We start from the raw sequence: 17014 nt of genomic DNA on the forward strand, positions 1-17014 counted from the left end.
CACAGTGCTGACAGGAAAGACGTTTTTACAGAAAAGTCACAAAGTGTGAATCTGGACTTCACTTACCATTGAGCGCTCGGGTTCTGTCAAACATCAACATATTCACACAAAGTTGGTCTCATTTGTTCCGTAAAGGTCCAGAGAATATAATCCAGTCAAGAAATTATGTCCACAAAATAAGATCCTCTATGTCCAATCTGCTGCAGGAAAGTACTCCAAATATGAAATCTGCTCCGTCACTTCTTTGCATTTCTTTTGTCGATTTCTGGCATAATAAACTTCTGACAGCGCCAACTTAGTTCCGCAATGCTAAACAGACGTGTCAGCTTGTGATTGACACCAGTGTTGGCCAATAAGGTGGGGGTTGTGGGTTACTGAGGCCGCAGACAGCGAATCAGTGCTACAGATGACTGAAAGTTTACACCCCACTCTTCCCCTTGTAGAATCAACCAATTACATCACACACATTTAGTGACGTATTCCCCTTACAGCAAATGAGCAGCGGGACAGGATGATGTATCACATGCCATAGTTTTCCGTAAACAGACGTACCTGGAAGAAAATGTGTACTCCTCATTGCCATGTTGTCGAAATGGACCAGTCCTTGTCGTGCCAGAAGTGACGCAAGTGCCCGTCGACGAACACTTAGAACGATGCAATTAAGGCACTTTGGTGAATTGCGAAACGGTGGAAGCCAAGTGGATGCAGAAATCTGTGCATAATGGCGCATTTTACGCACTGTTGTTTTGCATTTTAAACATGACGAAACGAACAAAACAAAGGGAGTACGTGATTGAGGACACTGTGGATGTTTGTATAAGTTAAACTAGAGGCATCACGGACCTGGAGCGGTTCATGGCAAAGACTGAAGATCCGACCAGATCAGAAGAGTGAGTTACGGATCAGACTTTGTTATTGTTGATATCTGGCAGAATATAGTTCAGACAGAGATAAGCACAGAAGCTACAAGTGTCATTGCTATGTCAGAGTGGGCAAACGCCAGAATTAACATCTAAACGTTGTATTGGAACTGGAAGCATGAGGCAGTGTGGTGCCGTAAAGGCGATCATAATCATGCGCGATGATCACGATTATAAAAAATGCCACGAACGATTAATTGCGGACCTTTTTTATCGCAATTAACAATATTATCGCATATCGTCCCATCCCTACCTGCAGGTGGATCAGTGACTTCCTGACGGACAGGAGGCAGCGCGTGCGACTGGGGAAGAATGCCTCGGACACTCGGACTATCAGCACAGGATCTCCACAGGGCTGTGTACTTTCTCCTCTGCTCTTCTCCCTGTACACCAACTGCTGCACCTCCAGCCACGACTCCGTCAAACTGGTTAAGTTTGCAGATGACACCACCCTCATTGGACTCATCTCGGACGGCGATGAGTCTGCCTACAGGAGGGAGGTGGACCGCCTGGTGTCCTGGTGCATCAGCAACAACCTGGAGCTTAACGCCCAGAAGACAGTGGAGATGATTGTGGACTTCAGGAAAGTCACAGCCCCCCTGCCATCACTGTGTGGTTCACTGGGGCCACTGCCAGGGACAGACAGAGACTGCAGCGCATTGTGCGCTTTGCTGAGAAGGTGATTGGCTGCAGCCTTCCATCGCTACAGGACCTGTACATCTCTAGGACTCGGGGGCGAGCAGGCCGTATAGCAGCTGACACTTGTCACCCTGGACATGGGACTATTTGAGCCACTTCCCTCTGGCAGGAGGCTACGGTCCATTGGGACCAGAACCTCTCGTCATAAGAAGTTTCTTCCCCTCTGCCGTTTGTCTCATGAACACTATAATATTTGCACAAACTGGACACTTTATAACAGCGGTCACTTTAATAAGTCATGTTTGCACTGTTGTTCTGATGCTGCTGTTGTATATATTTTCTACCTTTAAGTATTTTATTTGATTTTTTAAGCATATCTTTTTTTAACTTCGTGCATGCCCTTATTTGTATTTGTATTTATTCAGTGTGTTTTATGTTGCACTTTATCACCAAAGTAAGTTCCTAGTTTGTGAACTGTGTTCACAAACGATGGCAATAAAAGGATTCTGATTCTTATTAAACTGACATAGCAGTTTAAAGTACATAAATAATTCTCCACGTTGGAGCCTTTAATAGAAAAAACAAGTCAAGGTACAATTGTCACATGTTAAATGAATAATTATTCTCACAAGCCCTAATCTGATATCACACACACTCAGGGGCAAACTGACAGGCACAGATAAACGGTCAAAAGCAGTTCAAGTGTGTTGCCAAAGGACACAACAAGCACCATTGTCAGTACCCACAACTTTTCTGTCACCATCCACTTCATGCCAGTATTCACTTTGGGTACACTTGGTATTAAAGGTAAAAGTAGTAGTAGAAGTAGTAGTAGTAGTAGAACTAGTAGTAGCAGTAAGAGTAGCAGTAATAAACGCATAGTAATTTTATTATTAGAGTTATTATTATTCTTTCAAGATTATTATATTGTATCAAAATATCTGCACCAGAATATACAGTATTTTTTATCCCGCTGTCGTAGTAGTAGTAGTAGTAGTAGTAGTAGTAGTAGTAGTAGTAGTAGTAGTAGGCCTGGTAGAAAGAAGTGCAGTACAAACTATAAATACAAACGAACTGTCTAGTATCAAAATAACGCCACCAGAATATGTTGCATTCTTAGAGAGAGACAAATTGCTCGCTTAAAATGGCAACTGAAACTGAAAAACTAAATTCCTGCTTACTTTATACAACGAGCTTGACCAAATGTGGCGAACAGAAGAGTGCGCAGGACACGCTGCAGCTCCGAGACAGGAACAGTAAACAATGAGCGGATATATGGCACCAGTCCCGATCTTTACTATATTAACATGCGTTTTGCAAGGAAGGATTTTGCACAGAACTGCTCAAATTTAAAACAAAAAGCAATATATATTTACTGTTTGCGAGTGATACGCGCTTCAAAGCACTCAGTTTACAACTTTGATTTCACGGAGCATTTGCAGTTTAATTCACATTTGGCAGAAAGGCGTGTGGACTTACCACAGCTAACATGCGTCAAAGTTGGACTGGATAAAGTTGTGCATTTTTCACAAACTCCAAACTGCGCACGTAGTCGTCTTCTTCGGTGGTGATGGGCCAAAATGGTTTGTTTTGGTTTTATTGTAGCAGTGCCCACGTCTGCCCCGCCTGTCCCGGAGTGAGCACCTCCCCGGGACGGGCGTAACAAGAGCAGGGGCGTGCGTAAAACCGTAAACCATAAAACCAACATGTAGGGGGACCCAACTTAGAAAATCGACTTTTTGTTACACATGTTTTATATAATTACACACACATACACACAGACACATATATATAACAGGAGATTGGGTACAAAGCCCCAATAAGTATCACCCTGAGCGAGGCAGAAACTGACCTGAAAGATAAGATCATGGCCCGAATGAACACAAGGCAACCCCAACACCAGTTACAGAGACTAAGTGAAGTACCATTTGAAAGTCTCCTAGAAGATGTGAATGCAGCATTAAGGGCGATCCCTGCCTCAGCCATCACAGAACCCAATGAGCTGATATACACTTTGGCAGCAGTGATGCTAGAGATGCTTGGCTACAAGAGCAGCCGTGGGAGCCATGAGAAACAATACCCACCATAGAAACGACAGTTAGAGACTAAAATCAAGGCAGTGTGGAGAGAAGTGAGCCAACTGTCAGAGGCCCAGAGACGTGCAATGAAAAAACAAATAACAAAAGGTACAGCCTGATGCCTATACCTGAAGCACAGGAAACTGCTGAACAAAGACTTCAAGACTTGGCCAGTCACCTAAAGAGGTATACATTAGAGGTAAGATCTTAAGCCCAAGCCCGTGTCCGAGCCCGACCCGACCCGAATTTCGGGCCGGGTCGGGCCTAAAATGTCAATCATTACGTTCGGGTCGGTTCGGGCTGGGCTTCTCTCTAGCTGACTTTTTAAAAATAAATATATGTTTATAAAAATGGATACTAAACTTAGGAATACTTGTTATAAAAAAAATAATTTGGTTAAACAGAGAAGGCGCTGTAAGGTAATTGCTATTTAACTACTAAACAGGAGCCGTAGAGCCAGAGCATACTCTGCGCACGTGAACGCCGCCCTCTTAATAATCTTCCCCTCCGCAAGTCCGCATCTATTTTGACCTGGTATCCCTGATATGGAGCAGCAAGAAGTAAAGGATAAACTAAAGACAGGGGAACTGAAAAGGCAAACACGCACCGGCAAGAGTGAGGTGTGGAAATGCTTCAAATTGATTGTTGAAAATGCTACAGAAACTTGCGTTGGCTTCGCTGAATGTAGTCAATGTGGCACTTGGCTTTCATACGAGAGCAAAAAGACTGGCACCTCGACGCTGAGCAGGCATTTAAACAGCTGTACTGGCAAAAGTGATGATCGAAACATCTATATTATCATTTGTCCCAAAGACCGCACCTCTTCGCGCTAAGCAGGCCATCACAGACAAGTGCGTGGACTTTTGCTGTCAGGACCTTAGACCATTTTCAATAGTTAGTGGCGAAGGTTTTTTATTAGTAGGCTTATTTTTACACATGTTTAACTTTGTTTGGTTCTTTTTTTTTTTTTTTATTTATCCTCACAAATAAAATATGAAATTTCGGGTTTGCTTCGGGTTCGGGCCTGAAATCAAGTTAATTGGTCGGGCTCGGGCTGGGTCGGGCTTTAATACCCGCGGGCCTGGGTCGGGTCGGGCTGGATTTTTTAGGCCCGATCTTACCTCTAGTATACATGAGATAATGAAGCCAGACGAATAAATTGTTTGTTCGCAACACAACCAGCGAAAGTGCACAGTCAATAATAGTAGTAATAAGTAATAGTAATAATAGTCATAATAGTATAATAACACCAGAGCAGAACCACCAAGGCTGGAAACCAGACAGTACAGGAAAGGCATATGGGAGAAGGAGGAATTACATAATAGCGATGCACAGTGGTTGGTGGCTGTGAGAGAAGACCACAGCAACCTCTCTGATCAGAACCCAGTCACCATCCAGGAAAGAGTCTCAGGCATGAAAAACTGGACCGCACCAGGCCCTGACATGATCCACGCCTACTGGCTAAAGAATTTCACTGGTCTCCATGAGCGCCTGGCAGCACAAATGAACCAGCTGCTAAGGGATGGAACTCACCCTAAATGGCTAACCAGGCGTATGGTCCTGATCCAGAAGGATCCCTCATAGGGGACAGTCCCATCCAACAACCAATAACCTGTCACTACACAACATGGAAGCTGATGTCAGGCATTATTGCGGCTAAGATAAGTGGGCACATGGATCAATACCTGAGCACAGTGGAGAAGGGCATCAGGAAAGATACCAGGGGAGCCATACGCCAGTTCCTAGTAGACCACTGCCTGAGACTGCAGAACCCGTCAAACCAACCTGTGCACGGCTTGGATTGATTACAAGAAAGCCTACAACTCAATGGATCACAAAATTCCTGGAGCTGTACAACATCAACAGGACTCTAAGAGGCTTCTTTACAAACTCAATGAGGATTTCGAAAACCACCCTTGAGGTCAATGGCAAGCCACCTGCACAAGTGACCATCAAATGTGGCATAAACCAAGGAGACGCACTGCCCCCGCTGCTGTTCTGCATAGGTCTGAACCCCTTCAGCCAAATCATCTACAACACTGGCTATGGATACTGACTCAGTCACCTCTACATAGATGACATCAAGTTGTACGCTAAGAATGAGCGAGGTATTGACTCACTGATCCACACCACCAGGATCTACAGCACAGACATTGGAATGTCATTCGGACTTGAGTAGTGTCGCCGGATGGTGAGAGGGAAGGTAGTCCACACAGAAGGCGTCTCCCTCCCAGAAGGGACAATAGCAGACATTGAGGACAGTTGCAAGTACCTTGGTATCCCACAAGCAAATGGCAACCCTGAAGAGGAAACAAAGAAAGCAGCCACAGCCAAATACTTCAAGCGAGTAAAACAAGTCCTAAGGAGTCAGCTCAATGGCAAGAACAAGAATCATAAAGTCGCCAAAGGAGGAGATACAGACCACAGACGTTAAGACACAAAAGCGACTGACCATGCATGGGGTGTTCCATTCCAAATCCAGCACCCTGAGACTGTACGAGAGTCGTAAGGAAGGAGGGCAAGGACTAGTGAGTGTGAGAGCCACTGATCCATAAGTACATCAAGGACTAGGCCTCAGCGAATGTCTTAGACAGTGAAGTGCAGAGGAAGAGGTACTGGAGGAACCATCATGGGAGGACAAGCTCCTGCATGGTATGTGTCACCGGAACATAATTGAAGTGGCTGATATCAAGAAATCCTACCATCCTACCATCCTGGCTTGAGAGAGCTGAAATTGAACCGGCAACTTCGGATCAGAGTACGCGCACTCGCTCAGTAGTTAGAGTATCTAAACCTGAGAAATACTGAATGCTGCATACTATTTGTAATTGTATTCATTTAAAACGAAAAATAAAGAACAATTTCAATGTTTGTGTAGCTCCTGTTTGTATGCATGCATATAGTTTAGTTTTTGCAGTGTGTTTTAAACACTGCATTTCTGCTTTTCTCACCATTATTTACCCACAAATAAACCACTAATGCGGCCTAATAGTGATTGTGATTTGATTGCAGTTAAACTCCCTGTGTAGATAGCCTCATCCTGTTGGGTCGAATGGTGGTCACCCTCTCACCACTCTCCCTCTCCATCCCTCTTTCCTCTATCTCTTTCCACCTTTATCTTTCTTTCTATGTCTCATTTAAGCCTCGAGGCACAGAGCTTCACTGAGTGCTTTTCCATATGCTCTTACTCCCTCTTTTTCTCTCTCTCCTTCTCTCTCTCCCCTTCTCCTGCCTCTCTCTCCCCTCTCTTTCTCTCCCTGTTTTTCTTTACGTCTCATTTAAGCCCTGAGCACAGAGCTTCACTGAGTGCTTGTCCATACTCTCTCTCCCTCTCTTCTCTCTCTCCTCCTCTCTTTGTATCACTTTCTCTTCCCTCTCTGTCCCTCTTTCCTCTCTCCCTCTCTTCATTGAGTTCTTTCCCATACTCTCTCTGTCTCTCTCCCTATCTCTCATTCCCTCCATCTCTGCCCTCCCTCTCTCTTCTCTCTCTCGCTCTCTCTCCCTCTCTCCCTGCCTCCCTCTCTCTGTCTTTCCTCTCTTCTCTTTCTCTTCCTCTCTCCCTCTTTTCCCCTCCCTCCCCGCTCCCTTTCTCCCTCTCTTCCTCTTTTTCCCTCTCTCTCTTCCGCTCTCCCTTCCCCTCTCTCCCTCCCTGTCTCTCGTCTCTCCCTGCCTCTCTCTCCTCCTCCCCTTCCTCTGTCTCTCTCCCCCTCCCCCTCTCTCCCATCCCTCCCTCTCCCCCCTATTCTCTCTCTCCCCCGTTGTTCCTTCTCTCCTCCTCTCTCTCTTCATTCACTTCTACCCCATACTCTCTCTCCTCCTCCCCTCCCTCTCTCACTCCCTCCCTCTCTATCTTGCTTGTTGCTCTCTCTATCCCCATCCTATCTTCTCTCTCTCTCTCCCTCGCTCTCTCTCTCTCTTCTGTCGGTCCCTCTCTCCCCCCTTTCTCTTCTCTCTCTCTTTGCGTCATTCCTTCTCCACCCCCCCACTCTCTCTTCATTGACTCCTCCCCCATACTCTCTCCCTCTTTCTCTCTCTCTACCTCGTCGCTCTTCCCCCTTGTCTCTCGCTCTTCATTGACTCCTCCCCCATACTCTCTCCCTCTTTCTCTCTCTCTACCCCGTCGCTCTCCCCCCGCCCGTCTCTCGCTCTTCATTGACTCCTTCCCCATACTCTCTCCCTCTTTCTCTCTCTCTACCCCGTCGCTCTCCCCCCGCCCGTCTCTCGCTCTTCATTGACTCCTTCCCCATACTCTCTCCCTCTTTCTCTCTCTCTACCTCGTCGCTCTTCCCCCGCCCGTCTCTCGCTCTTCATTGACTCCTTCCCCATACTCTCTCCCTCTTTCTCTCTCTCTACCCCGTCGCTCTCCCCCCGCCCGTCTCTCGCTCTTCATTGACTCCTTCCCCATACTCTCTCCCTCTTTCTCTCTCTACCTCGTCGCTCTTCCCCCTTGTCTCTCGCTCTTCATTGACTCCTTCCCCATACTCTCTCCCTCTTTCTCTCTCTCTACCCCGTCGCTCTCCCCCCGCCCGTCTCTCGCTCTTCATTGACTCCTTCCCCATACTCTCTCCCTCTTTCTCTCTCTCTACCTCGTCGCTCTTCCCCCGCCCGTCTCTCGCTCTTCATTGACTCCTTCCCCATACTCTCCCCCTCTTTCTCTCTCTCTACCCCGTCGCTCTCCCCCCGCCCGTCTCTCGCTCTTCATTGACTCCTTCCCCATACTCTCTCCCTCTTTCTCTCTCTCTACCTCGTCGCTCTTCCCCCTTGTCTCTCGCTCTTCATTGACTCCTTCCCCATACTCTCTCCCTCTTTCTCTCTCTCTACCCCGTCGCTCTCCCCCCGCCCGTCTCTCGCTCTTCATTGACTCCTTCCCCATACTCTCTCCCTCTTTCTCTCTCTCTACCTCGTCGCTCTTCCCCCGCCCGTCTCTCGCTCTTCATTGACTCCTTCCCCATACTCTCTCCCTCTTTCTCTCTCTCTACCCCGTCGCTCTCCCCCCGTCCGTCTCTCGCTCTTCATTGACTCCTTCCCCATACTCTCTCCCTCTTTCTCTCTCTCTACCTCGTCGCTCTTCCCCCCTGTCTCTCGCTCTTCATTGACTCCTTCCCCATACTCTCTCCCTCTTTCTCTCTCTCTGCCTCGTCGCTCTTCCCCCCTGTCTCTCGCTCTTCATTGACTCCTTCCCCATACTCTTTCGCTCGATCGATCCCCCTCGCGGCTCCGCTCCACAGCCCCACACACAAATCAATGTGAGCAAAGCATCCCAGTGTTGCTCTAATTAAGGCATCAGGAGAATTGACAGAAGAATCTAAAGATGAGGAGATAAAACAGTGAATGAGTGATGCTAACCCAATCACACACTGCTTATGTCATCATCGTTTAGCCATTCAAGTCAATGTACCATCAGGGCCTGGGCTTCCTCCACACCACTGAATGCTGGGTAATAACACAGGGTTATAGTAATCACTTAGCTATGGGACATGAATGCAAATTTAGTATTTAGCCCAGCACCCCCCTGGCAGATGTCACCACAAGATCGGTGGAGAGGCGGGTCCACTCACAGTAAGAGTGTGTGTTGTTAAAAGACCCACATTACGTTGTTTTCTGATCTATGTTATAGTGTTGTTTCCTCACCACAAATATGCATGGAGTTGTTTTGTTTCATTCACACACGTTTAACACACAAACCCTGCATATGTAAGTCAGAGTTCTTCTCTCCACTTTGTGATGTCATATGGCAATACAGGAAGTGCTCCACTGTGTTTTTAAACTCCACACACCTTCACTAGAATCATTTAGATGATTTCAGCCTTGGAATGGCCAGTCTCTACTGAATTAAAGGTAAAAGGTAACTTGAAAACTACCACTTCCTGACTTCACAAAGTGGAACAGAGCATTTTGAGCTCACAAGAAACCATGTTGTGTAATATAGGACCTTTAAGGTATTTATTAGCAATACAAACACCTGTAATTGAATGAAAGTAAGATACGCAAAGTCAGTGTCTGTGGAACATTCAGCAAGGCTAATGATTGTTTCCTGACTCCAGGCATGTGGCAGACGGCTGGACCAACATGATCATCGGTGTAACAAACACTCAACAGCGAAATAAGTAATCAATCTATTACTACGCTATGATCATTATTATTGCAACCCTGTGGGAGATCACCGGGCCCCAAAATGCTGAGGTCTGTTCTCAGTATCACGATATTAAAACTTCAGTATCTGATTTTTGATACTTTTGACAACCGTAGTTCTAATAACATCCAATAGATTCCCCTCCAGTTTTGCAATTTCATTTTACAAAGTGATGTAGTTTAAAAATGCATTTTTCTCTTTAAAAGTTGTGATATTTTGAAAGTTCCCATGTGCCATATTAGTCCTGTTTTAGTGACAACAGAAAAACTCTCCTCTGGACTGAACTTTGTGATGAAAAATGAAAGAGTAAAGAAGCAGTGTATGGTCTGAATGACAAATTGAATCTCTGCACAAATAAATACAGGAGTAGAACCAGCAACCAGCACCCAAGACCAATGCAAATGCCAACCAATGTAATGTACAAAGGAGAACGTACATCTGACAGGCCACACAACATGGGAGTAGTCTCAGGTCTCTGAGGGTTGGCAAAGGCACTTATAAACTCATTGTGGTTAATAATTAGGATGTTCTCAATGCATAAGATAAGTGAGGAATAACTTTGGACCACTGCAAACTGCTTAAGTTGAACTAGTTCTGTTTTTCACATTTTTAAGACAGTAAAAATCAGGTACAGAGCCTTCAAGATTTTGCCAAAATGCTCATACACTTATAAACAGTTTCTCTCTTTCTATTTCTCTCTTTCTCTCTCCCTCTCTGTTTCTCCCTTCCTCTCTCTCTCCCCCTTTCACTCTCTCTTACTCTTTCTCTCTCTCTTACTCTCTCCTTCTCATTCTCTCCCTTTCTCCCTCTCATTCTGTCCCTTGCTCCCTCTCCCCTCTCTCTCTTTCTCACTCTCTTTCTCCCTTCTGGTTTCGCTCCCCCCCTCCCTCACCTCCCCTGCTGTCTCCCTTTCTCTCTCTCTTCCTCTTCCATCTTCCTCCTTCCCTCTCTTTCTCTCTCCCTCCTCTCTCTCTCTCCCTCTTGCTTTTTCTATCTCTTTCTCGCCCCTCTCTTTTTCTTACTCACGTCTCTCTCACTCTCTCTCTATCTTACTCTCTCTCTCTCGTTCTCTCTCATTCCTTGAGCTTTGTAAAATCAGAACTGTTGTCATGGCAATTAACAATTCAAATTATGCTAAATGACCCAAAGTCCTCAAAATGGTGCCCATAAGTCATGTAGTCATGAAGTCATTTGAGCGCCTGGTCCTGCACCACCTCAAGTCCTTCACCTCCCCCCTCCTGGACCCTCTGCAGTTTGCCTACAGAGCCAATCGGTCTGTGGACGACGCCATTAACCTGGCCCTTCACTTCATCCTCCAGCATCTGGACTCCCCGGGAACCTACGCCAGGATCCTGTTTGTGGACTTCAGCTCTGCATTCAACACCATCCTCCCTGCTCTGCTCCAGGACAAGCTCGCTCAGCTCAACGTGCCTGACTCCACCTGCAGGTGGATCACTGACTTCCTGACAGACAGGAGACAGCGCGTGCGGCTGGGGAAGAATGTCTCGGACACTCGGACTATCAGCACAGGATCTCCACAGGGCTGTGTACTTTCTCCCCTGCTCTTCTCCCTGTACACCAACTGCTGCACCTCCAGCCACGACTCCGTCAAACTGGTTAAGTTTGCGGATGACACCACCCTCATCGGACTCATCTCGGACAGCGATGAGTCTGCCTACAGGAGGGAGGTGGACCGGCTGGTGTCCTGGTGCAGTAGCAACAACCTGGAGCTCAACGCCCAGAAGACAGTGGAGATGATCGTGGACTTCAGGAAAGTCACAGCCCCCCTGCCTCCCCTCACCCTGACGGACTCCCCCATCACCACTGTGGACTCTTTCCGCTTCCTGGGCACCTGCATCACCCAGGATCTCAAGTGGGAGCCGACCATCAGCTCCCTCATCAAGAAAGCCCAGCAGAGGATGTTCCACCTGCGGCAGCTGAGGAAACGCAAGCTGCCAGTCCAGATGATGGTGCAGTTTTACACGGCCATCATTGAGTCCATCCTCACCTCCTCCATCACTGTGTGGTTCGCTGGGGCCACTGCCAGGGACAGACAGAGACTGCAGCGCATTGTGCGCTCTGCTGAGAAGGTGATTGGCTGCAGCCTTCCATCTATACAGGACCTGTACGTCTCCAGGACTCGGGGGCGAGCAGGCCGTATAGCAGCTGACACCTCTCACCCTGGACATGGACTATTTGAGCCACTTCCCTCTGGCAGGAGGCTACGGTCCATTGGGACCAGAACCTCTCGCCATAAGAACAGTTTCTTCCCCTCTGCTGTTTGTCTCATGAACACTCTATAATATCTGCACTAAACTGGACACTTTATAACACCGGTCACTTTAATAAGCCACTTTGCACTGTTGTTCTGATGCTGCTATTGTACATATTTTTTCCCTTTAAGTATTTCATTTGATTTTTTTAAGCATATCTTTTTAACTTTGTGCATGCTCTTATTTGTATTTGTATTTATTCAGTGTGTTTATGTTGCACTTTTTCACCGTATCAAGTTCCTAGTTTGTGAACTGTGTTCACAGACTATGGCAATAAAAGTCTTCTGATTCTGATTCTGATTCTGATAAGAAGAACGAGTCAACTTGCTAAAACACATTGGACTTTTGAAGGCTCTGTGATATTTACATAGAATATAAAAGATTGTGGGTTAGCATGCTAGTTTTTGTTAGCATTACCGTGACTGTAAACTCTGCTCTAGTCTCTAGTTGTCTAGTTCTCTAGTTGTGAAAATCCTTTATAAATTTGCTTATAATCTCTCCTCTCTCTGTCTCTCCCCCTCTCTCTATCACCCTTTCTCTACCTCTCTCTTTCTCTACCTTTCTCTTTCTCTGTCTCTCTTCTCTCTCTGTCTCTGCCTCGCCTCTCTCTCTGTGCCACACCTCTCCCGTTGCTCTCCCACCCCTCCCTCTTGCTGCCCCCCTTCCTAACCTCTCTTCTTTCTCCCTTCTCTCTCTCTCTCCCATCTGTCTCTTCCCTTTCTCTCTTTCTTCCTCTCACTCCCTTTCCTCTCTCCTTTTTCTCTCTCTCTGTCTGTCCCTTCCCTCTCTCTCACTCTCTCCTTCCCTCTCCCTCTCTGTCTCTCGCTTACCTCTCTCTCTTTCTTTCTCTGTCTCTCCCTTCCCTCTCTCTCTTTCTGTCTCTCGCGTACCTCTCTCTCTCTCTTTCTCTCTCTGTGTCTTGCTTACCTCTCTCTCTGTCTCTCCCTTCCCTCTCTCCCTTTCTCTCTCTGTCTCTCCCTTCCCCCTCTCTCTTTCTCTTTCTGTCTCTCGCTTACCTCTCTCTCCTTCTTTCTCTCTGTCTCTCCCTTCCCTCTCTCTCCCTTTCTCTCTCTGTCTCTCGCTTACCCCCCCTTCTCTTTCTTTCTCTCTGTCTCTCCCTTCCCTCTCTCTCCCTTTCTCTCTCTGTCTCTCATTTACTCCCCCTCTCTCTTTCTCTCTTTCTGTCTCTCCCTTCCCTCTCTCTCCCTTTCTGTCTCTGTCTCTCGCTTACCCATCCGTCTCTCTCTCTTTCTCTCTCTCTCTCTCCCTTCCCTCTCCTCCTCTTCAGATTTCTGCTTTCAGTGATTTCAGACCACTTCTTGGAACAATGGGCTGAATCTGTGTAATGGTGAATGACTTAACTCCAGGTGTGAAACACAGACAGAACAGGACCAGCTCTGCAGAGAACTCAAACATGAGACGGGTCATTCAGAGGAGAGAGAGCTTCAGCTGAGAGCCGCTTCACTGCAGCACTTACACTACCTCTGAAGAGTATAAGGGCCCATGGTACTGTTCAGTGTTAGACAGGGCTAGGATCCAGTTTAAATTTTAGATCTGGTTTAGACCTGGTTTAGACTTGATTTAGACTTGATTTAGACCTGGTTTGGATTGGGTTTAGACCTGGTTTAGTCCTGATCTGGAATGGGTTTAGACCTGGTTTAGACCTCGTTTAAATCTGGTATAGGCCTGGGATAGACTGGGTTTAGACCTGGTTTAGACCTGGTTTAGACCTGGTTTAGACCTGATTTAGACCTGGTATGGGCCTGCTTTAGACTGGGTTTAGACCTGGTTTGGACTGGGTCTAGACCAGTGGTTCTTAACCTGGGTTCAATCGAACCCTAGGGGTTCGGTGAGTCAATCTCAGGGGTTCGGTGGAGGTCTAGACATGCACCCGACTCATATGATTTGCGGACTGCGAGCGTCTCCAGAAGCCGGCTGTGTCCCAATTTGACAAATGCACCCTTCGATGTGCCTATCGAAGTACCCGCCCGACTTAAATGCGCCGTTCAAACGCAACAAGAGTTTAAGGGCACTTTGGTGAATTGAGACACAATATGAGATTGTGTCTCAATTGCGCTCTGATTGGACATCTTCAAGGGACCATGAAAGCACATTACCGTAATGACAGTAACGTATTTAAAGAGCCTCATGCCTCTGCTTTGACATGCCGTCTGAATTTACACGAGGACACAATTGGTTGTGGAGTTACGGTGTGTGTTAAAATGTTAAAAATAATAAATAGCATGAATACAATACGTTAAAACATTAAAATTAAAATCATTTCAGTGTGGTAGAATTAAAAAAGGTCATGTCTTTGTGAAAAGGTATGTATGTAATTTGTTGTGAGTTCAAGCATTTTATTTATTCTTTGAACACAGTGATGTTAATGCACGGTTCATTTTGTGCACCAGTAAAACACACGTGTCTTGAATTTGAAAAAATTCATGTTTTATTTTTCAATAAAAAAGGGTTCAGTAAATGTGCATATGAAACTGGTGGGGTTCAGTACCTCCAACAAGGTTAAGAACCACTGGTCTAGACGTTGTTTACACCTGGTTTAGTCCTGGTTTGGATTGGGTTTAGACCTGGTATAAGCCTGGTTTATACCTGGTTTGGCCTGGTTTAGACAGTTTAGTCCTGTTTTAGACCTGTTTTAGACCTGGTTTAGACCAGGTTTAGACCTGGTCTAGACCAGGTTTTAACCTGGTCTAGACCTGGTATAGACCTGGTTTAGACCTGGTTTGGCCTGGTTTGGACATGGTTTAGTCCTGGTTTTTATTTTGGTTTTGACCTGGTTTTGACCTGATTTCGACCTGGTTTTGACCTGGTTCAGACCTGGTTTAGACCTGGTTTAGACCTGGTTTAGACCTGATTTAGGCCTGGTATAGACCCGGTTTTAACCTCATACAGACCTGGTATAGACCTGGTTTAGACCTGGTTTGGCCTGGTTTGGACATGTTTTAGTCCTGGTTTTATTCTGGTTTTGACCTGGTTCTGACCTGATTTCGACCTGGTTTTGACCTAGTTTAGACCTGGTTTTAACCTGGTTTAGACCTGGTTTAGACCCGGTTTAGACCTGATTTAGACCTGGTTTAGACCTGGTATAGGCCTGGTTTTGACCTGGTTTAGTCCCAGTTTAGATCTGGTTTAGACCTGGTTTAGACCAGGTTTAGACCTGGTATAGGCCTGGTTTTGACCTGGTTTAGTCCCAGTTTAGACCTGGTTTAGGCCTGGTTTAGACCTGGTTTAGACCTGATTTAGACCTGGTTTAGACCTGGTTTAGACCTGGTTTAGACCTGGTTTAGACCTGGTTTAGACTGCATTCAGACTGAGTACAGGTCTGGTTCAGGCCTGCTTTTAGACTGTGTTTAGACCTGGGTAGACCACATAGTTTTAATCTGGTTATAATCTGGTACAAGACTATCCATCCCTCACATTGTCCTTCAAATCAGATTGTTCCAAGAGGCCAGAGGTCATGAAACAATGTCATTGTCCCATTTACATTCAGCAAGTGTCTTAAGGTGATGTTTATTGAAAAAAGCAAATGTGAAATCTAAAGCCCATCTTGGGTATAATCTGCATCGGTGCCTGGCTCTGTTCACTCAGGATTATTCACATGTCTCTGATGGAGCTTTATAAGAAGATTTAAATATGAAATTACCAGAGAAGTTTGAGGTTATGGAGCAGAGCAGGGATTAGGAGGGCAGCTGTGGATGTGTGTGCATGTTTTCAAAAATCAAACCTGATCCATGTTCAGACTGAGATGGATTATTATGGGCTGTATGAAGGGCTGGCACATCAGAACAATGTATTACTTCTGCTGTTTATTTTGAACTATATATTGCTAATCTAATCCCAATATGTGTCAGAAACATTGGTCCTAAATTTGTCTTTCCGCAGTTTTGAGAAAAAATTAACATGGTCGTCTTAGCAAGAAACTATTTAAAGCAATGAATGAAGCTCTCAAAATGGCGCCCATAAGAGGAATGAGTGATGTTACTGAAGTTTGAGGTTACAGAGCAGAGCAGGGATTAGGACTGCAGCTGTGGACTCAATGTTTGCATGTTTTCAAAAAGCAAATCTGATGCATGTGCAGATTGAGATTAATTTTATATTTAAAGGGGCTAGTGTGGTGTATGTGTGGCATAAATCAGCACAGTTTATTTGTTTACAGTATTCTTTTTGATGGTATTATGAGCTGTGTGAAAGTAGAACCGTTGTCAAAGCAATTCAAATCAAGTTGAATGACCCAAAGTCCTCAAAATGGCACCCATGAGAGAAATTTTTCAAAGATCTGTGCTATTTACACAGAATATAAATCATACAGTTATAATGATGTGACAGAATAGACTCTATTCAAATTCTGCTATACTATAGCACAATTTGTACACAAAGTAATTCAAAGTGTTTTATAGAATAAGAAAGACATTAAAATCACACAAATCAAATCATATATAATTATATTATGAAATGCAGAATTTTATTTTCTGACTGGCCATTTCTATAGAATATCTGATTTCCCCTACTTTGCCTGTAATAAATAATTAAGTTACATATAAGTAAACTGTGGATTTTCCTCTAAATAGTGAGTCATCCATAGTTACACAGACCCCTGTTCGCCATCTGACATCTATTTTTAGAATGCAGTCCCAATCAAGAAATTAGTCTCCAATAAAAATGATTAACAACAAATTATCTTTTGAAGACACATTTGACAGGCCTAGGGGAACATGGGGGGCATTTCTGGTGCAGTAAAAAGCTAAACCTGAGTTTGCTTATGATTTGGAATTTTTTTTGTAGTTAAAGTAAGATTAATCTGTTTTAATATAATTCATTGTTTCCTAATACTTTTCTCTGCTTAAATAATTGTTCTTGCATGAACTCCTGTGTAGTTGTAGCCAGTGTCAGTTGGGTCAGATAGACAGAGATAATGCACAGTTTGAGAACATTTGCCACACAACCTTTTTCGCC

At 45.3% G+C, this 17014-nt stretch overlaps 1 protein-coding gene across 1 annotated transcript in view; it reads right to left on the reverse strand.

Moving 5' to 3' along the window:
• Positions 1-3203, reverse strand: part of si:ch211-71n6.4 (para-nitrobenzyl esterase) — a 40738-nt gene extending 37535 nt beyond the window's left edge. The window contains exon 1 of the mRNA XM_033991279.2: positions 3039-3203. The gene's annotated coding sequence lies outside the window, so the exon portion shown is untranslated. The remainder of the gene's footprint in view (positions 1-3038) is intronic.
• Between the last annotated feature and the right edge of the window lie 13811 nt (positions 3204-17014).

The sequence above is a fragment of the Periophthalmus magnuspinnatus genome, chromosome 3 (genome assembly GCF_009829125.3).
Source record: "Periophthalmus magnuspinnatus isolate fPerMag1 chromosome 3, fPerMag1.2.pri, whole genome shotgun sequence".
Lineage (NCBI taxonomy): Eukaryota > Metazoa > Chordata > Actinopteri > Gobiiformes > Gobiidae > Periophthalmus > Periophthalmus magnuspinnatus.